Consider the following 22,262-nt stretch of genomic DNA (forward strand, 5'->3'; position numbering starts at 1 on the left):
CAGCTGTTTCCAACACTATGTGAGCCTGATTTTCCCATAACAGTGTTTAAAAACCTTGCTCGGGCACCCATTGGTGGGGTTTTCAAGTGCCTCTTACAGTCTGTTGTAATAGCTCATATCCAGTTTGGTATTATCTTTTCTCAGACACTTGTGTAGGTTGCAAGTTCAAAGTCAAACTAATGCCAAGGGCAAGCAACTATTTATTCCACATGTATGCTAGGGAAGGCAGAATGGGAAGGCAATAAAACAGAATCTGAAAGACATGTTCCTGTCTTTAAGCCTACATTAATTGAAAAGATTCTCTCCTTAGAGAGGAGAATATGTCTCTGAATATTAACATTGCCCTAGGACTATTTTGGCTTTTCTCAGCTACAAATGAACTTGAGCCTAGGATTTAAAGTTTAAAGCCTTACTTAATATACATATACATACAACTTTGTGAATATCACTCAATGCACATGCTTATAATTAAAACACTGTGTATGTGTGAATACACAACCACATGTCTAGAGTTTCCAACATGAGGCCCCACTACCCTTGTTGCTATGAAGCCACAACAAGCAGCTATGCACATTTCACTATGCCTCAACTTAAATTAAAAAATGAAAAGCAAATGTGGTAGTTGCTAACATATGTTTCAAACTCCCTGAGTGGGGTAGGGGGTGGGGGTTGTGGTAAGTTAGCTCTTGTTTATACTTAAATCCTATCCAATTAATATTTTCTTAGTAAGCTGCTTCCTCACATTCCAAAATGCCGATATAACTATCAGTGCCCTTTTCAAAAAACCCAAAATGGCAATTTTAAAAAATCAGTACATTATATAAAATGTAAATATCACTATAGGCCCCATATCTTCTTATACAACTCTATCTAGGGCTTTCCAAAAGCTGCTGTCTCTATCATCATTACCCAAGTTTGTAAGAAAGACCAATATCCTTGTGAATTCACACTATGAATTCCTTAGGACATGGTATAGTGAGCAGCTGCAACCTCAGCATTTAGCTCCATTCTCAATGAGCACATCTTCAAAGACAGCTTTACTTAATGCCATGAAACTGAAGGAATCAGGCTCATGGCAATATAAGAAGAAATTCTTTGTGATGTGGAAACAGATGTCCCCTAACATTTTTCAGCATGTGACATCACCTTCTGCCTTGGTACACATAACTTTTTTCAGTAAGCTTAAAAATAATTTTCACATGAGTTTAAATACCAACCCCAACCTAGTTGCAATGATCATTCCATTCACATGACTCCAAGGAAAGCCTGTGTTTCTTTAAAACTTCCTTTTGTTCCTGCTGTGCAGCCTATAAAACCTTACAGTAATTAAAAGCTATTCCTAGCCAAAGCAGACTAACATTTTATATTACTTATAAATAACTAGTTTCTGCTCTTTTCTAGTCAGAAGAAATATTTTGGCGATATATCACATATCAGCTTGGCAAAGCCAAGCAGTAATGGGAAGCCATGCAAGACACGTGTCCTCAGTGTCCACGTCAGGCACTGTGTAAGAGATCACAACCATCAGATTGAGGGTTCATATGCATCCACCTGCACTCACAGCTGTGCCAGGAATGCTACTGTGTAGGCAAGACCAGGCAGAGCTGGCCAGCCACGTGCTGGAAGCCTAAGCCACTAGGCAAATGGTGACAACTGCAGAGTACTTGAAAGTTGTAAGAATGAAGTAAATATCTCAGAGTCCAGGGAAATAACTTGAGGCAGAAATAACCTCTAAGTTCAGGGTCCCAGTTTCACTCACAAATCCCAGTGGTCAGTTATCAGATCACTTGATTGGCGTTAGCAGGAGAAAAATAATTGCTCCTAGATCCACTGTGAAGCATGAATTACTTATCCTGTTTACTGACTAAAACATGGCAAAGGATCATGCTCCTATATGCTGTTGCAGATCTTCGCATTCCCTTTAAAATTTCCCCTAGTTATTTCAAGGAGTTCCCTGGGGCTTCATCAAGTATTGCAAATGGCTGTCACTTTCTTCCTCTTCTGCTCCGACCCACCTTGGTAATATTTTCAGCTGCTGCTTCATTCTCTACAGACGTTGAGCAGGCCCCTCACTTATCCCTAGGCACTGACAGCCCTGTCTCACACCCATCAGTATTTCTCCAGGCTATCACTTGCTCAAAACGGTCCCTCCCATAGGAAACTGTGGCAATCCTGATGTATTGAATCTTCAAGATGCAAAAGAGACACTTCTCTCAGGACAATGTATTTTGTGTAGAAGTAATGGGAATGGCACTCTTCTTTTTAAATGATATTTATTTTATTAGAAATAATAAAATCTTTCAGAAAGGCTATTAACATAAGTGTTTTATTATGCTATAATTTCATATTTTCTTTTTTATTTTTCTCTCACCTCCTCATCTACTTCTCCTTATTCCATCTACTGTATGTATCCTCCCATATTTTTCTGCAAACTCATAATAGTCACATATAATATATATCATGTAAATGTAAACAAAAATAAACATACCTAAATACATTTTTCATTATTAGTCTTTTAAAAGTGGAATTATGTTAAATACTATTTCTGAAACATCCTGCTTTTCCCAATCATGCAATATTTTGTGGTTCTTCGAAGTCTGCTTTTAGAGCTCCAATTTATTACATCTTTCTTTTTTGTAAGGCTTCACTATATCACCTCATGTGGATGCATCAGAATTTATTCACACATTCCCCTACTGATAAGCCTTCATTCTTTCTAATTTTTCACCATTATAAGCAATACTCAACCATGATTTTCCATATATCTTTAAGTCCTGGTGTTTTATGTCTATGAGGTTCAAAATTAAGAGTAACATTGCTGGATCAAAATGTACACTTATTTTCATTTGAATAATTGCTGGCAGATTTTTTTAAAGGATGCAAAAATTTACATTCAATCAGCAATGTATGAGAGTACGCTTTTTCTCACATCCTGCCAGCAATGGTTTTTAAAATTCTTGCCAGTCTTATAAGTGAATATTGATAATCACATTGCTATTTTAATTTTGTGTTTCTAATAAAAGACAAAGCATTTTTTCATGTTTCTTGTTTTTATTTTACTGATTTGGATTTGTTTTACTGAAGAGAGCTTCCTCAAATCCTTTGCTCAATTTTTGACCTTTCTGAAATCCGAACTCTCTCCATAATATAGAGATTAACCCACTGGCCTCTGAATTGCAAATAATTTTTCATATCTAATTTTCATCTTATTTATGCCATAAATATAAAATGTTTAGATTATGATACAGTCATAAATTACCATATATGTCTTTTCTGGACTTCTTAAGAAAACTTTCCCTACTCCTTGCCTCTAGATTGTACAAACAGTCTTTCAGATTAACTTGCAGAAATTGTAGTGTAGTTAAATTTTCTACACCTAAATAATCCAAATGAAGTAAATTTTTACACATAGAATATAATAAACTGTAATATTATTTTCTTCTAGAAGGATAGTCATTTTACCTGCACTTTTTTTCTTAAATAACCCATTCTTTACCTATTAACTAAAACCATCAAAATCATAGTTAATTATCATGAATCTTGCAGTCTGCTTCAGGATTCAATATTTTTCCTCACTCTTCTTTTTGTCTATTACAATAAAAAAACTATGCAAATTTGATTGTAGTTTTATGTTATGTTTCAATGCCTGATCAGGTAAGTCTTACTATTATTTTTTAAATTCCTTGGCTATTCTTGGATATTGATATTTACCCATAATTTTAAAGAAAAAACGTATCTAATCCCCAACATTCCTCTCCATAAAAAATACTTTTGAGATTTTATTTAAAATTATGTTAAATTTATGCATTGAATTTGGGACAGTTTCTATTTGTACTTTTCTTTCAACAGATATGTATTCCCATCTGTAAAGATCTTATTGTATATTGTTCAATAATATTTTATATTTTTCAGCTTGGTGCAGTGGTTTACGCCTGTAATCCCAATACTTTGGGAGGCCAAGGCGGGTGGATCACCTGAGACCAGGAGTTCATGAACAGCCTGGCCAACATGGTGAAATCCTATCTCTACTGAAAATACAACAACTAGCTGGGCATGGTGGCAGGTGCCTGTAGTCCCAGCTACTCAGGAGGCTGAGGCAGGAGAATCACTTGAACCAAGGAGGCGGAGGTTGAAGTGAGCTGAGATGGTGCCATTGCACTCCAGCCTGGATGACAGTGAGACTCCGTTTCAAAAAAAACAAAAAACATACATACACATATACATATATATATATATTTACATTTATATATTATATATATTATAACTATATATATTATATTTATATTATATATATTATATTTATAATATATATATAAAATTAGGTCATTGATTTACAAATACATTTACCTGTAACCAACAAACTTATTAAATGAACACATTAGGTCTTTGTTTACCAAGGTGTCTTGGGCTGTCTAGATATTTCAATCATAGCAACAGAAATAATTTTGTGTACTCCTCCCAAATTTTAAATAATTTTCTCATCGTCTTTCCTACAGAGTCCGAGAAAATATTGAATAATAATGATGATAGTGGTTAACTTAGTGTCTAGCAGAAATAATTTAAGCAGTTAATTGTTTAGAATATTTATATTACCTTTTAAGGACTTATTTTTACTATAGTCTTATATTTCTCTTTTTCTAGTAAGTGTGGCCATGAGATTTATTAAATGCCTCTTAGCAATGAGTTTTCTCCTTTAGTTATTAACAAAATGGATTGTGTTGATAGATGTACTGATATTAAACCACTTTTGCTTTCCTGAATTAAACATTACTTGGTCCAAGTATAATTTTTTTCATAGATTAATCCTACTGAACACTGTTACATTTATAATCTTTGCATCTATGCTTTTAATTGAAATTTACTTATAGCTGTTAAAAAAACATTCATCAGGTTTTAGTATTAAACCTACCTAGTTCTCATAAAATATACCTTGGAAGCTTTCTTTTTTTCCCAATATAGTCACAGTCATACTGCTTATGTACCAGTGTTTCAAATATTTCTATTACAATACTCATAAAAGGTGCTTGAAAGAATAACTGCTTACCACCTAGGCTATGAGGTTGTGGGTCAAACCTAACTGCCTAAATTTCTACTTCCTTATGATGAGCTTCCTAACATCTTCTGAGCAGACACCCATCAAAACAGAGTTATGTGGACATGTCAAAATTCCAATCTGTGGACACAATAGGCTCAAACTAGATCTGCCTTGCAACTTAACCACTCTTCTCAATAGTATCCCATGATGCTTAAAAATGAAACTGCTCACTATTCAAACACTGATAAGAGAAAAAAAAGTCATATTTTTACCAGAAAAAAAAATCTATTGTTTTTGGACATGTGTAGTAATAGTTCAGAAATATAAGCTTCAAGGATAATCATTAATATTCACAACAGTGGTTGCACAGGCAGGAGGGAAAGGAGAGGATATTGAGAAGGGGGATATAGAGGACCTTGACTTTATTTATGATGTTTTTTGCTTTGAATAATATCCGGGTGGCAGGAACACAGGTGTGAGCTTATTATTCATGTGACCTCTCTGCATGTCCAGCTATTTCACAAGAAAACTGTTCTGTGTCTCATTAAGTTACCATCGTGCAGCTGTCAAGAAGCTCATGTGATGTCTTGCACTTGGCCAACCATCCTGCAGACATTTGAACAGGTGTCTGAGCAAGTTGTCTCAAGTTGTCTCAGCTCTGAGGACCTCAAGATCCACTTATACTCAAATTCTGGATGAGTTAGCTATCTTGGGAAGAAAAGTGTGATCAGTAAGTTTCCGATCTGACATAGCTTCTAAAAATGTTCAAGAATTCCAGTACGTGTGGGTTAAGACAAAAGAAATACCTTAGAAAAAACAATTATTAACTCAATTAGTTAGTAACAACTTCACTAAATTACATTCCAATGAATTACAGTCATGCATTGCATAATGATGGGGATAGACTCTGAGAAATGCGTCATTAGGAGATTTTGTCATTGTGTGAACTTTGTAGAGTGTACCTACACAAACCTAGATAGTATTGCCTACTACACACTTAGGCTTTATGAAATAACCTATTGCCCCTTGGCTGCAAACCTGTACAGCATGTGACTGTACTGAATACTGCAGGCAGTTGTAACACAATGGTAAGTATTTGTATATCTAAACATATCTAAACACAGAAAAGATACAGTACACCTACAGTACTAGAGTCTTACAGGATCACCATTGATCTTATGGAATCACCATTGCATATGCAGTCCATCATTGATCAAAACATCATTATGCAGTGCATGACTGTGTATCTCTTGATTATAATGCCCTTTAATTTATTTTTATTTCATTTAACTTTTAAGTTCAGGGGATACATGTGCAGGTTTTAGTTAAACTCGTGTCATGGGGGTTTGTTGTGCAGATTATTTTGTCACCCAGGTATTAAGCCTAGTACCCAATAGTTATTTTTTCTGATCCTCTCCCTCCTCCCACTCTCAACCATGTGGTATTTGGTTTTCTGTTCCTGTGTTAGTTTACTAAGGATCATGGCCTCCAACTACATACGAGTTCCTGCAAAGGACATGATCTCATTCTTTTTTATGGCTGCATAATATTCCATGATGCATATGTACCACATTTTCTTTATCCAGTCTATGGTTGATGGGCATTTAAGTTGATTCCATGTCTTTGCTATTGTGAATAGTGCTGCAATGAACACATGCATGCATGCATCCTTATGATAGAACAATTTATATTTGTTTGGGTAAATACACAGTAACAGGATTGTTGGCTCGAATGGTATTTCTGTCTTTAGATCTTGAGGAATCACTACACTGTCCTCCACAACGGTTGAACTAATTTACACTCCCACTAACAGTGTATAAGCGTTCTTTTTTCTCTGCAACCTTGCCAGCATCTGTTGTTTTTGACTTTTCAATTATAGCCATTCTGACTGGTGTGAGATGGTATCTCATCGTGATTTTGATTTGTATTCTCTAATGATCAGTGATATTGAGCCTTAAAAAAAAAAGCCACTCTTGAATGTTCAGTGGAGGTAGAGCTCAGTATGAACTTAGACCAGCATTCCATTACAGAAAAACAGGGTAGAGTATGCTTCTCTACCTAGTGATTAATTATAATAACTTGTTCACCTCTGAATACAGAATAGGAAATGGTCTTACCGAACCATTATATTTAATTGAAAAAGAGAAAACTAATCCTGGATATTGTCATTTTAAGCTACATTAAGCAATTTTTCTGTAATTTACACACTTGTAGACATGTAAGTGTGAAAGTACTAAAATTACAATTCTGCTTGCCTTCATAAAATAACAGTGAAATACCTCTCAGTCAAGCATCCATTCTCCCACAGCCAAGGGATTTTACTTATTTGTGTATTTTTTTATTTATTGACTTTTGAAAATAAATTATGTTATTTTAAAATTTTACTGTTAATTGACAACTATATACTATGTGATGTTTTGATATATGTTCACATTGTGGAATAATTAAATCATGATAATTAACAAATAATCTTCTCACATAGTTGTTACTTTTTTGTGGTGAGAATATTTAAAATCTTCTCTTTTAGCAATTTTGAAATATACCATGCATTATTACTAATTATAGTCACCATTCTGTGCAACAGATCACTGAAGCTTATCTCTTTGATCAGCATCTCCCCTTCTCTGCACTTTCTTCCTCCAGTGTCTGAAAAACACTATCTTCTTCTCTATTTCTATGAGTTCAACTTTTTAAAATTCTGCATGTAAGTGAGACCATGCAGATGTGTCTTTCTGTGCCTGCCTTATTTAACATAATGTCTTCCAGGTTCATCCTTGTGGTCACAGATGACAGAATTTTATTTTTTAGGGATGAATACTATTCCATTGTGTACATATACCACATTTACTTTATTCATTCATCCATTGATGAACTCTTAGGTTGCTACCATATTTTAGCTATTGTGAATAATCTATTGTGATAATGCTACAATGAGCATGGGAGTACAGATACTTCTTCAATATACTGATTTCAATTTCTTTGTACATATATTATTAAAGAAAACTAAATAGGGCCTGAAAATGACTCCATGCTTCTATATTTGAGTCCTTATGGATGAACTGCAACCTAACTTAATAGGTAGACAAGACTGAAAACCTAACTTAGGAGTATGCACCTGTAACAACAGCTGAGTCTTGGCCAATCCCAGCAGCAATACTTCAACCACTTGATCACTGCTGAGTGTTCAAACCATGTTCAAATAAGGCAAATGCTGAGCTGTAACTAATACGGCTGTTTCCGTACCTCACTTCTGATATCTGTATGCCACGTCCCTTTTTATGTCGATAAATCTTTTTCCACTATGTGGCTCCGCTGGCATCTCTCTAAATCTACTGTGATTCTGGGTGCTGCCCGAATCGTAAATCATTCCTTGCTCAATTAAACTCCTTTAAATTTAATTCGGCTTAAGTTTTTCTTTTAATAGATTGTGTCAGAAGTGGGGTCCGAAGTAGACCTTCTAACGACCCCCAGGAGCACTGAGTGAACAAGCAAGATACCTTCTGGACCCACTTGTATCCATTGATCTCTCAGAGCAGCTGGGGATCGTGGGTAAGTTCTCTCTCGGATTTCAGAGCTCTACGGGTTTGTGTTTTGAGCTCTCTGAGTTTCTTTGAGCAAATTTTTGTTCCAAACTGGGTTTGACAGTTGTGACAGAAAGTGGACTGGGTCCAGGATGTGATTTGATCCGGTAATTAACTGGCTTAGATCCAGTTAGAGGCCTCTTACATCCCACTGGGTCAGAAAGAAACTGGTAGTAAATGGTAATATTGCAGTGGTTGTAAAAATTTGTCCATTAAAAATTCGTGGGGATTTTTGTGCTCTACCCCTTTGTTTCATTTTTCTTGCATGCTTAGGTAGGAAATGTCATTGGCTAAGTCATCAAGGGAACCTGAGAAAAAGCTAATATTTTAGATAAAAATGAGGTCCTTAATTTCTAAAAATCTCATTTCCTTCTGGCGTATACATTAGGCCCAGGAGGCAGCAAAGTCTTACAGAAAGGGTAAAATCTTGCTAAAGATAACTTACAGTGGAACATTCCAAATGAACAACAATGCACTGAAGTGCATTAAAAAAAAAAAAAAAGAAAGAAAAAAAGATTTTCTTTTGTGTTGCGTTTGGCCTCCAAGGTTATATAGTGTGGCAAGCAGGGTTAGGTCACTAGGGCCACTCAGGGAAGGGAACCCAGATACCTGATATGCCAACAAAAGGGTAAAAGTTCTTATCAGTCACACTTCTAGCCTCTCTCTGTGCAAATCGGTTGGATGAATGGTAAAAATCATGGTTTATATCCTCTGTTAAGTTTTGATTAATGGGAAAAAGGATTCATGAGGCTAATGTTGAGCTGTAGTGAATCTGGTGTGCTTTGTGTGTCTTTCTGTATTGTTCTATCATAAAGAGGGGTACCTTAGGATAGAATGTGAGCCTAGGTCTCCATAAGCCCGCTGTTCAAGATGGCCCAGCAAACTGGTCAGTCATGTCCTTGGGAGCATGACATTGTAACCACGTGGCAGTACTTTCTCTTGGTCTGTGCTCTTACCACAGCAGCCCAGGTTCAATCCTGGCTTAGGGAATGAAAACTATCTGGTTAATGTCTGTGCGACCTTTATTATTTGCTGATTCTCTTCCCCTTCCACAAACAACTTCCAAGTTCTCTTCTTAAATCTTCCTTCCTCTGAGCTACCTCTAAAGATTCTAGATTTTATAAAAACTGCTTACCACCACTTTGAAGATACCTTGTATACTTTTGGTTAAGTTATAACCTTAGTTGAGGCTTGCAGGTTTCACCTGTGAGTTTAAAATCCAGGAATATTGGCCACTCGGCATGGCTAAAGCTAGGCAATAAATTTAAGAGCATTTTTAAAGGAGTGCTATGGTTAAAAGTCAGCTTAATTAGAAGTGGCTATCCAAGTGATAGGTATATTTAAAAGGCCTATATTTTTCTCTTCTTGGATCTTATTTTTCTGGAAAAAGGGTTTTTTTTTTTTTCCTTCTCAGTTGACTAAATTATTTTTCTCTATTTGTCTTGCCACTCTTAATGCACACATGAGAGGCCCTAAGATAACTTCTAGTAGCCCGGGTCTCCTTAGAAAAAACAGAGGAGGAGCCACAGAACCCATTTTGGGAAAAACCTGTTTTCCTCATGGAACCCTAGGAATTGAAAATGAATAGATCCCACTCAGAGTCTAAGGCTCTGTTCTGTTTTGTATTGAGTTATCTGATGTTTTTGACTTGGGAAGGTATTAGAGATTGCTTTGCATTTTGAGAGAGCTTTAATTTAGTGTACAATAAATAGGTAGAAAATATACTTTTAGGGATGGACTAATTAAAAAATTGGCTGATTGGCTTTGGGCTGCCATGCAATAAAATGCACAGTAAAAGAATTGCACTATCTTCTCCTTTTGGGGGTCCAGGATACAATGTAAAAATGAGGCCCTCAATTTTGCAGATCTATTTTGCCTTTCAGCTGTGCCTTATATTAGGCTGTAGAAACTGCATATTTTCCTAAGCCTGTGTTTCCAAGGACTCCACCCTAAAGCCAGTATCCAATTAAGAAACTTAGAGGCCCAGTGAGGTAGCTCTCACCTGTTATCCCAGGACTTTGGGAGGCTAATGCAGGTGGACACAAGGTCAGGATTTCGAGACCAGCCTGGTCAACATGGTGAAACCCTGTCTCTACTAAAAACACAAAAATTAGCTAGGCACAGTGGCAGGTGCCTATAATCCCATCTACTTGGGAGTCTGAGGCAGGAGAATTGCTTGAAGCCGGGAGGTGGAGATTGCAGTAAGCCAAGATTGCCCCACTGCACTCCAGCCTGTGTGACAGAGCAAGACTCCATCTCAGAAAAAAAAAAAAAAAAAAAAAAAGAAACTTAGAAACTGGTAAATGAAAAATCTTACAACTACTGGATCTTCTTCTTTCAGTGTAGTTATATATGTGTCATGCGTATAATGTTTCCGTAAAAGAGCTCTAATTAATTGGCTTAAAGAAAAATAAGCACTTAGATCAAATATTTTGAAAGAAAAATAAAAACTGTAATGCCTTTTAGTTTACGTGACTTTAGTAATCTTTGGGAAATAAGTTTTTAAGATTGTTAGTAAAAATAAAGCCATTTGGTCTAAATTAAGCAGATCAGATATTAGGTTTGTTGAATGCTTTAAGATCATAAACTGCATGTTTGGCTTTTGAAGATTATTCAATTTACTTACTTTGGAGCCTTAGAGTCTAGATAAGGCATGGGGACATGTGGAGAGCCACATCCCAAACTATACTGGAAAGAGTCAGACCTCACCTGCACCTAGTACATAATTAAAATAACTTATGAGATTTTTTACCAAGATTAAAATTTGCTAAGAGTTACCATGATAACATGTAATTGAGACTACTGAAAACATAGTTTTACATGCAAGATGTCTGAGGAGAGTGAAATGTGTTTTTGGTAAAAGATTATAAAAAGGCATAGGGATGTAAATTTTTGCCTAGAGGATGAAAGGATTGTTTTAAATTAGAAAAGATAACACTAAAAGTTTGAACAAGTTGTGAAAGGTTTGTAAAAATTAATCTTGTAAAAAGAAATCCTGTGTGGACACTGGCTAAAGTTAAAGGGGTATTAAGTTTTTCTGTAAATTGAACATTGGAATAAAAACAAAACAGACCTTTCTTAGAGCACTGATCTGCTCTTTCACAGGAATTATAAAGAATTATAAAATGTTTATGAGAATCTCACCATACGGTCAAACTGATTAAGATAGATACATTTTATCTATAAGGTTTTATTAAAAATTGGGGATGACATTAAATAGTAGACTAATGCAAGGGTGAAATTTGGCTTTTTCTCTTGAACAAGATTTTCATGTAATATTAGAAGATAATAAAAATGTTTTTGTTTCCCTTTGAATAAACTATCAGAAAAAGAAGGGAAAGACAAGAGTCAGGAAAGCGGAGTCTTCCCTCTATCAATGAGTAAAGGTTTTGGCCTTTTCAAAAATTTTTGAGTCATCATTTTGGCTAAATGAATGACTTATGGTAACCTGGATTTCTACTTCATAGTATCAAGTGTTTTAAACCTTTAACATATTTGATAGGCTTCCCAAAATCAAATTTCAGCTTCAAAATTATCTTTTCTGACTTAGAACTTTGAGATGCTACAGAGGGCCCCTAAAACATTCAAAAGAGAGGTAAATAGGATTATTTGATGTATTTAGATATATGGGAAGCATTCTCAAAATAAAACATAATGTTTAATGTTCTATTTTAGTGTATGTCATCAATATCTTCCAAAATTGAATGGGATTTCTAAAATTCCAATATGTCTGAGTATATGGTATCATAATTATAGTTACTATGTTAAGTTATTGTAGACCACAGAAATAACCAAATTGCCTTGTCAATTGTGTCTTTAACTACGACTATTTAGAGTCATTTCCACAGTTAATTGCATAATGCTGATGCAGTTTCTGAAAACTTCACAAGCATGCAAAATCCTAGAATATGGTGTCTTTTAGGAGGTTCATGAAAGAATGGAAAGGACCCTGAAAAGCACTCTTCAATACAGGTTTCTAGTAACTTTAAATTCATATCATTTGGACTGGTAAGAATTCCTGAAACTTTAATGAAAAGACTGACTGGTTTATAAAACTGCTAACCCAAGTAGAACAAAAATTATTTATTTGAATACCAAGAAAATACTTTGCCAGATTTTCATACTTAATCAGCCAATACTAAAATTGTTTTGATATACAATTTGAATAAATTCCATGGTCTAAGCCAAATTACCTATAATAACCCATCAGTTACCAGTGCTAGGCACCTAAATTGCAGAAACAACTGGTATTCAAGAGGACAAAGTCCAGTGTTAAACATGGACTCGGCTGGGCATGGTGGCTCATGCCTCTAATCCCAGCACTCTGGGAAGCCGAGGCGGGTGGATCATCTGAGGTCAGGAGTTCATGACCAGCTTGGCCAACATGGCAAAAACCCAACTCTACTAAAAAACACACCAAAAAAATAGCCGGGTGTGGTGGCCGGCATGTGTAATCCCAGTTACTTGGGAGTCTGAGGCAGGAGAATCGCTTGAACCCAGGAAGCGGAGGTTGCAGTAAGCCGAGATCGTGCCACTGCACTCCAGCCTGGGCCAAGAAGTGAGACTGTGTCTCAAAACAAACAAAAAACAAAACAAACAAAACAAACAAAAACAAACAAAAAAAACCATGTACTCCTGGAGAAGGAGGATGGCCACCTTATCTTTCTTGAGTCCTTAAAGCTATTGTTATTAAAATTTCTGCATGCCATGATTCATCATAGAAAAGATAAAAGAGTCCAAATTGAATATATTGGTATAGTGACTTATAAATTCCTAAATAGTTTATAACCAATGTTTGGTTTGTCAACCCATATTCCTGAGAAAACAATCAAAGCTTCAGGTACATTTGGTTGCCTGTTGGGCCGTTTAAACATTTTATGAAGGGATTTTATTCAATTGTCATTTTCAACGCATGTTTTCTGATTGTATAAAAGCTTTCCCATGGAAGAGGGCTGATGTTATAAAAGTAAATTATTATGCTACAGTGTATTTTCAGCAGAAAAAGAAAGCTTTTTATGGTTCACTGAGGACAGTCAACCTCTTCACAATCTAGAACCCAAAGATCAAATCTTCTGAGAATATCAGAGAAAGACTGTCTTTGACATCCACACTACAGCAAAACTTCAGGACTGTGAACCTTGGTTTATAATCTCACAACTGAGAATGGTCCCTGCACACTGTTGGAACTGTATACCCACTGGAACCCCTTTAGGTAAAGCTAACCAGGAAAATTTCTTCCCAGAAAAAGATGGGATCCTTGATGCGAACAGTTTTTCCCAAGATCATGGATAAAGACTTCTACTATCTTAAGACTCTTATCTTTGAATATTTTTTCCTTGTTTATGCCTCTATGAACAATAGAAATGAAAAGGGGGTCTGTTATGTGCACTTATGGCATATACTTTTATTTGTGAAGGATTTTGCAGCCAACCTTATACATGGATAACCTTATACTTTGATAAAGATGAAAGCCCAATATAGGTGAGAAACTTTAATGGTACATATGTTGCCTCATAATCAGTCAGAAACAGAACATTGGTTCACTCCTCTTAACCCACATCATGGGTTAAAAAGAACATTGCCAGGAGGCTTTCACTCTTCTAGAAGGGCATCATTTGTTAGGTCTATTTTCCATGGTTGGAGTAAAAGAGGCAATGATTAGAAATGTATCCCTCTCGATAGGCTCTATAGCAGATTCTACTGTAAAGGCTATAGTTACACAACAGACTTTAAATTCTCCTGTCAAAGTTATGCTAAATAATAGAGTTGGCTAAACAGAAAAGTATCTGGGCAGCTGCTGACAATTATGACCTACGGAGAAAACATTGGGTATTATAGCAATTCAGTTGCAGGGAATTAACAAAAAGACCACTTAATTAAGCGAGCAGACTCTTTATCTACATCATTCTTTACTTGGTTTTAGGTGGTTTGGTTTATGTGGACCCTGGGTAAGGAGCATACTCCAAACTTAGTATTATCCTCTTGATAGTTGTAAAAATAATCTCCCTGGTGTGCTGTATTCTCTCAAATATTTTAAATGTTTATATGTACCCATCTCTAAAATGTCAAATGGTATCTTTTCAACTGGAATGACAAGAGCTGAAAGAAATGTAAGACCCTGAAGACATTTAACTTATGAATGACATGCCGAGGCTGAAAACCCCAAATGATGGTAACTGAGAGTGGTGCCAAGGCCCTGAGTTTTGGTCACACTCTCACCTAAGTGAAAACCTGACCAAAAAGGGGAAATTTAAAAAAAAAATTATGGGAGGCCATTGTTTTGGACTGAGTTCATGCACTAGGACCCAACAGACCAAACCAAACCAAAATGGAGTCACTTATGCTAAATATAACATAATCAAACTAAGACTTTAAGGAGACACGTAGATCCTAGAACAGACCAGGTTTGGTTTTTCTCCTGTAAACAGGATGTTTCAGCATAAGGAGGTACCCTCTATTCAAGTCCTTGCTCCCACCTTTGCAAAACTCACTGGTCTACTGTTTCTGAGTGGGTTTACACTGGTAATAGTGACATTAATGACTAAAGTTTTGGTCAATCTCTCAAAATTGAGAAAGTGACCACAAAGGAGGAATTGTTAAAGCAAACTAAATACGGCCTGAGAAGAACTCTGTCCTATATTTGCGTCCTTGTGGATAAACTGCAACCACAAGATTGAAAACTTAGGAGTATGTGTCTGCAACAATAGCTGAGTCTTGGCCAATCCCAGCAGCCATACTTCAACCAATCATACACTGCTGAGTGTTCAAACTGTGGTCAAATAAGGCAAAGGCCGATCTGTAACCAATCCAGTTGTTCCTGTACCTCACTTCTGATTTCTGTGTGCCACCTCCGTTTTCTTGTCTATAAACCTTTTTCCACCACGTGGCTGCACTGGAATCTCTGAATCTGCTGCGATTCTGGGGGCTGCCTGATTCTGAATCTTTCATTGCTCAATTAAACTCCTTTAAATTTAATTTGGCTGAAGTTTTTCCTTTAACAATACCCAGAAGTGGGATTTCTGGATCATATGGCAGTAGATAATATGGTTTTTGAGAAACCGCCATAGTGTTTTTCTCTGTAATGATTGTACCAATTTACATTCCCACCAACAGTGTTCAAAAGTTCACTTTTCTGTTTTGTGTGTTTTTTTTTGTTTGTTTGTTTGTTTTGAGACGGAGTCTCGCTCTGTCGCCCAGGGTAGAGTGCAGGGGCACAATCTCAGTTCACTGCAAGCTCCGCCTCCCGAGTTCATGCCATTCTCCTGCCTCAGTCTCCCAAGTAGCTGGGATTACAGGCTCCTGTCACTACGCCCGGCTGATTTTTTGTATTTTTAGTAGAGACGGGGTTTCACCGTGTTAGCCAGGATGGTCTCGATCTCCTGACCTCGTGATCTGCCCGCCTCAGCCTCCCAAAGTGCTGGGATTACAGGCTACAGCCACCACACCTGGCCAAAGGTTCACTTTTCTTTATATCCTTGCTGACATTCATTAATTTTTGTCTTTTTGACAATAGCCATTCTAACAAGTGCGAGGTAATATCTCATTATGGTTTAAATTTGCATTTCCCTGATGATTTGTGATGATGAGCATTTTTTTAATATACCTGTTGGCCATTCGTATATTTTCTTTTGACGAATGTTTATGCAGGTCCTTTGCCAATTTTCTAAATAAGTTGTTTTCTCATTATTGAGTTGTTTGAGTTACATACATATTTTGGATATTATCCCCTTATCAGATGTATGATTTGCAAATACTTCCAATTCATGGGTTGTCTCTTCATGCTATTAATTGCTTCCTTTTATGTGTAGAAGCCTTTGATGCAATCTCATTTGTTTATTTTTGTTTTTGTTGCCTATTTTTTTTGGGTCACAGCCAAAATATCTTTGCCCAGATCAATGTGACAGAACTTTCCCCCCACATTTTCTTCTAGTTCCTTTTAGTTTCATGACCAAAGTTTATTTTTTAAGAAATTCATAATTAAACTTACTTCCGTTTCTACCATCAAAAAGTCAGTCTTTCTCCATGCAAACATCATTATTTCCTTGTGGAAAGTGTCAATGCTTATCCTTTCTTCTGTTGTGAGAGCCCAAAACAAAAAAGCAAACATAGTTTTTGAAGAGATGATAGAGAACAACTACTGTGTGAGTGCAGATAATAGTAAAACAGAGAGGACAGGAATATGACAGAAAGGGAGAAACAATGTGAAGAGCATCAGCAGAGTGCAATGTACTTTGATATGTAAATTCCAGAGAAAAGGAAATGAAAGAGGCAGAAATGAAAATGCAAATGTATGGATAGTAGCATCAATGCTAAAAGAAATAACATAAATATGTAGTAGTTCTGCTTCTGCTTAAAATATTAAAAGTTGCTAGAGACTGTTACCCCCGTTCTAACACTGAGAAGTCAAGCGAACTATAAAAATAATAGTTTTTGTTAAACTCATCAGGAAACCAAGTTTAATAAACCAAAATAAAACAAAATCCGAGAGTTGACAGACTTTTCCCAGACCTTTCTTCAAAAAATTAAAAATAGAACTACCATAGGATACAACAATCTCACTTTTGGGTATTTATCCAAAATAACAGAGCAGGATTTCTAAGAGATATTAGCACTGCAACATTCATTGCAGCACTATTCATAATGGCCAAGATGTGGAGACAACCTAAACGTTCATCAGTATATGAGTGGATAAAGAAAATGTGGCATATAAAATGGAATATTATTTAGCCTTAAAAAATAGGAAATCCCATAATATGTGCCTGGATGAAACTTGAAGATATTATGCTGAGTGAAATGAGCTAGTCACAGAAGGATGCATACATTATTCCAATTATAGGAGGAAGTATCTAAAATTGTCAAACTCATAGAATCAGAGAGTAAAATTGTGATTGCCAGGAGCTGGGGAAAGGGAAAAATGAGGAGTTGCTAATTAATTAGTATAAAGTCCCAATTATGCAAGAAGAATAAGTTCTGGAGAGCTGCTGTACAACATTATCCCTATAGTTAAAAATACTGTACTGTATATTTAAGATTTTTTAAGAGGTTAAATCTCATGTTAAGTGTTCTTACTACAGTATTTTTAAAAAGAGGGATTAACCATGAATGCAAAAAAAAATTGATAAACTGGACTTAATCAGAATTTTAAAAATTTGTCAACAAAATGTATTATTAAGGAAATTATTAGGCTAAGCCAAAGACTAATAAACCCTCTAACACTTATATACAACAAAAGCACTTGTATCCACAATGTATGAAGAACTCTGAGAACTCAAGAAGAAAAAGAACCCTTTTTTTAATAAATAGGCAAAAGACTTGGATACTTCATTTTTTTCAAAAAGAGTCAGATGAATGGCCAGTAAGCACAGGAAAACGTGCTCAACATAATTAGTCATCAGGAAAATGCCAATTAAAACCACAATGAGATACCACTTCATACCCACTAAAATAGCTAAATGGAAAAGTTTGGCAATATCATGTGTTGGAGGAGAAACTGGAACTCAAATTACTAGGAGTAGGAGTAAAAAGTCATGTAATCAATATGGAAAATAATTTGACAGTTTCTAGGAAACTTAAACATGAATCTGTCCTATACTCTAGAAATTATACTCCTCAGTATTTACCCAGAAGAATAAAAGCACATTTTCATACCAATATTTGTCAACATATGTTCATAGATGTTTTATTCATCATTGTCAAAAACCGGAAGCAACATAAATGTCCATCAATAAGAAAGTAAATGAACAAATTGTGATATATCACTACAACAGACTGCAATAAAAAGGAATGGGCTAATGATTCATGCAGGAAATTAATTAATCTAAAAACACGTTGAAGAAAAGATACTAGATGTAACAGTGCAAAACTATAAGATTTCATTCATATAAATTTCAACAGCAAACAAAACAGATCTATAGGAAAGTGTTTGCCTCAGGTTGTATGGGGTGGTAATTGGCTGGAGAAAGAAGGGAACTTTCTAGAAAAATGGAAATGGTCTATATCTTGCCTTATGAAAGTGACATGGGCATACGCAATTGTCAAACTCATGGAACAGAACAGTTAAGATTTGACCAGTTTGTTACATATAAATTATATCTCAATTTAAAAATTATGTCCTTTGTAAATAAATCCCACTTATCAACAAGGAAAGTGAACTTAATTATAAAGGGTAGCAACATTTTAGAAGCCTCAGCTCCCTCTACAAGACATCTGTAACTCCCTTTGCAAACTATGTCACAATGAAGACAGAAGCATTTCAAAAGGCAGAGGCTGAATGAATGAGCAGGTTGACGGAACCACGTAGTACACATTTTAAAAAAGGAAAAAACAAGGCCTATGGAACAAAAGCAAAAGTTTGAGACATAAACTCACGTATTTCACAACCGGTAATAACAGCTATTTTTTTTTCCATGAATAATTGACCACTTCATTATAAAATTTATTTGGACAGTTTCAATTAGTTATATATGCTTAAGTGCCTAAAAATTTTGGATATAGGTTTTTCTCCTCTAGTTGAATACTGACCTTGTTTTCGTAATTGATCAACTTGTAAGCTTCAAAAGAAACGTGCGGCCGGGTGTGATGACTCGTGCCTGTAATCCCAGCACTTTGGGAGGCCGAAGCGGACGGATCACGAGGTCAGGAGATGAGACCATCCTGGCCAACACGGTGAAACCCTGTCTCTACTAAAATACAAAAAAATTAGCCGGGCGTGATGGCGGGCGCCTGTAGTCCCAGTTACTCGGGAGGCTGAGGCAGGGGAATCACTTGAACCTGGGAGGTGGAGGTTGCAGTAAGCCAACATTGAGCCACTGCATTCCAGCCTGGTGACAGAGCAAGACTCCGTCTCAAAAAAAATAAAAAATAAAAAAAGTGCTTTGAAACTATCAATTGAAATAAAAGTGCCATACTACTGTGGGGAAATAAAAGTGAGAGAAATCCTATGGACAATATATGTACCATAACATAGCCTAGAAAAAAATAAAGGATTTCAGACTCGGCCTCCTTAGATTCTTAGAATACCAATTTTTTCATCTTTAAAATGGGCATTATACTTTCCTCAAAGGAGTTTTATGGAGATTAAAGAAAACATATAACAGCCTGGGCGCAGTGGCTCACGCCTGTAATCCCAGCACTTGGGGAGGCCCAGGCCGGCGGATTACGAGGTCAGGAGATCGAGACCATCCTGGCTAACACGGTGAAACCCCGTCTCTACTAAAGATACAAAAAAATATTAGCCAGGCGTGGTGGCGGGCGCCTGTAGTCCCAGCTACTCGGGAGGCTGAGGCAGGAGAATGGCGTAAACCCGGGAGGCGGAGCTTGCAGTGAGCCGAGATCGTGGCACTGCACTCCAGCCTGGGTAACAGAGCCAGACTCTGTCTAAAAAAAAAAAAAAAAAAAAAAAAAAAAAAAAAAAAATATATATATATATATATATATATATATATATATATATAAAACATATTAAACATAGTGCTTGGCATATACTTGTAAACAATCTCAATTTATTTTTCCTTACCCACTGTACCATATATTATGGATGAAGAAGAAAGCCAACTATCAGAATTTGTATCTCAATAGGTATAGTTAGACTTAAGCTTCTTAAGAAGCCAATTTAGAAAATCAAGTGAAATAAAAATAAATTAAATGCAAAACATTATCTTACACAGAAAAACATAAAAAATGAACTGGATACTACTGTCTAGGGAACTGCTCTAGAACTAAACTGCCCTGGGCATATAACACAACACACATTATGTAACATGCACATCCAATCTTGATAACTTTTTCTGAAAGTTTCAAATACAGGGTTGCTAGTAACTGGCAGTAAAAAAATGTCTTAGGACTACATCCTTCCCTGAGAAACGCTCGGTGTCTACTGGATACCAGTTTCTGTCCTATAAGCAAAGAATTTAACAAGCTGATGGTACCACAAACATTTATTACTTTCAGAGCAAAAAGAGGGGTGTGAATGTATACTTCTGCAAAACAGAGTAGAAATTCAAATTTCTACCATGGGCAAAAATAAAAATAATTTTGTGACCTAATATATGTTTGCAGATTTGATGGCTGTCCTCAGAGGGTGTTGGAAGAGGCTTACTCATCAATATCTTCCAAAGCACCATGTTGCATGGGATGAATGGGAAAAAGAGACAAAGTTTTATGGTGATGTTCTTTTCCTTTCTAAATTTCCTTTTTTTTTTTTTTTTTTTTGAGTCGGGGTCTCGCTCTGTCACCAGGCTGGAGTGCAGTGATGCAATCTTGGCTCACTGCAACCTCTGCCTCCCAAGTTCAAGATATTCTCCTGCCTCAGCCTCCTGACTAGCTGGGATTACAGGCATGTGCCACCACGCCCAGCTAATTTTTGTATTTTTAGTAGAGATGGGGTTTCACCATGTTGGCCAGGATGGTCTCAATCTCTTGACCTCATGATCCACCCACCTCAGCCTCCCAAAGTGTTGGGATTACAGAGCCACTGTGCCCAGCCAATTTCCCCTTGCTTTTAAGTTTCTGCTGTAACATATGAAAGACTCAGAATCCCACAGCTTGACTCTTTAGGGCTAAACATTGTAAATGATGTCCTGAAAATACTTTTGTCTAAGTTTCAGTTTCCAGCAGTTTTAAAATAAAGCCTAAAATTAGTATACATCCAGAAGATATCAACTTTACTATACGAACTAGGGTTCTCATAGCCTAGCCATGGGCTTCAATTTCAGGCTTTAAAATTGCCATCAGACAGTGGAATGTTATGGCAGCTCATCCTGAGGAAATAATTTCCTTATAGTGAGGAAAATAATCAAAAGATCACTCTAATACTAATACATAAAGACCCTTCACTCCATATGCCCCACCCCTCCCTCACCTGCTAAGCATTCTCTATCCGTCTGCCAACTTATGGCAGTGAATGGGAAGGATGAAGGATGTAGTAGAAGGAAACAATAGTTATTCTGAATCAACAGTTAGACTCTTCTCATTTGTTATGATGATTAATTGCATTTCTGCTGAAGTTACTAAGATAATCAATCCTAGATCTAGTTTTTTAGAGGAGCACAAGAACAACTAGTTAGTGAGGTAACATCTGCATCAAGAGCACAGAGAAAAGGCCATCATTTCTCTTTAAAAACATCTAGTACAAATATGTATGCAAATGATATGAAATGGCAAAGTAACGTGTTTATTTCACTGGTTATCTCCAAGTAATAAGCTCAACAGGAAAACACAAGCAATTTAGTCATCTGACTCAACTAATTAGTATTCAACCAGTATAGAAGATCTGATCATCCTGAATCAGTCTAGTATGATCAATGGTTTGCTAGGACCAAATATTTAAACTACCTTAAAACACATGCACACAATTTATTAACCTTCCAAAACATACCAATATTCACCATCTCATCTCTTATGCCTTAAGAATATTATGATCTTAATATATTTAGGTTAAGTGCTTATAATTATAAGCTGTACTTTAAGCCACTTGCTGCCTTCCTCCACCATTCACTTTAAAGAAAAACTGAAGAAATGAAAGAAAGGGGCAAAGATAAAGACCACATGTCCATAGGAACTATTAGCATATTAATCTACTGTGTTTCTATGTACACTTCCATCACCAAAGCTATGTTAAGGAAGAGGTTATGCCTTAATCAACAGTG

At 36.2% G+C, this 22,262-nt stretch overlaps 1 protein-coding gene across 10 annotated transcripts in view; it reads right to left on the reverse strand.

The window, feature by feature from the left end:
- The window catches only part of INPP4B (inositol polyphosphate-4-phosphatase type II B), an 813,511-nt gene that overhangs the window by 354,953 nt on the left and 436,296 nt on the right, over nucleotides 1–22,262 (reverse strand). The gene's annotated exons all lie outside the window — the stretch shown is intronic.

The sequence above is a fragment of the Pan paniscus genome, chromosome 3 (genome assembly GCF_029289425.2).
Source record: "Pan paniscus chromosome 3, NHGRI_mPanPan1-v2.0_pri, whole genome shotgun sequence".
Taxonomy (NCBI): domain Eukaryota; kingdom Metazoa; phylum Chordata; class Mammalia; order Primates; family Hominidae; genus Pan; species Pan paniscus.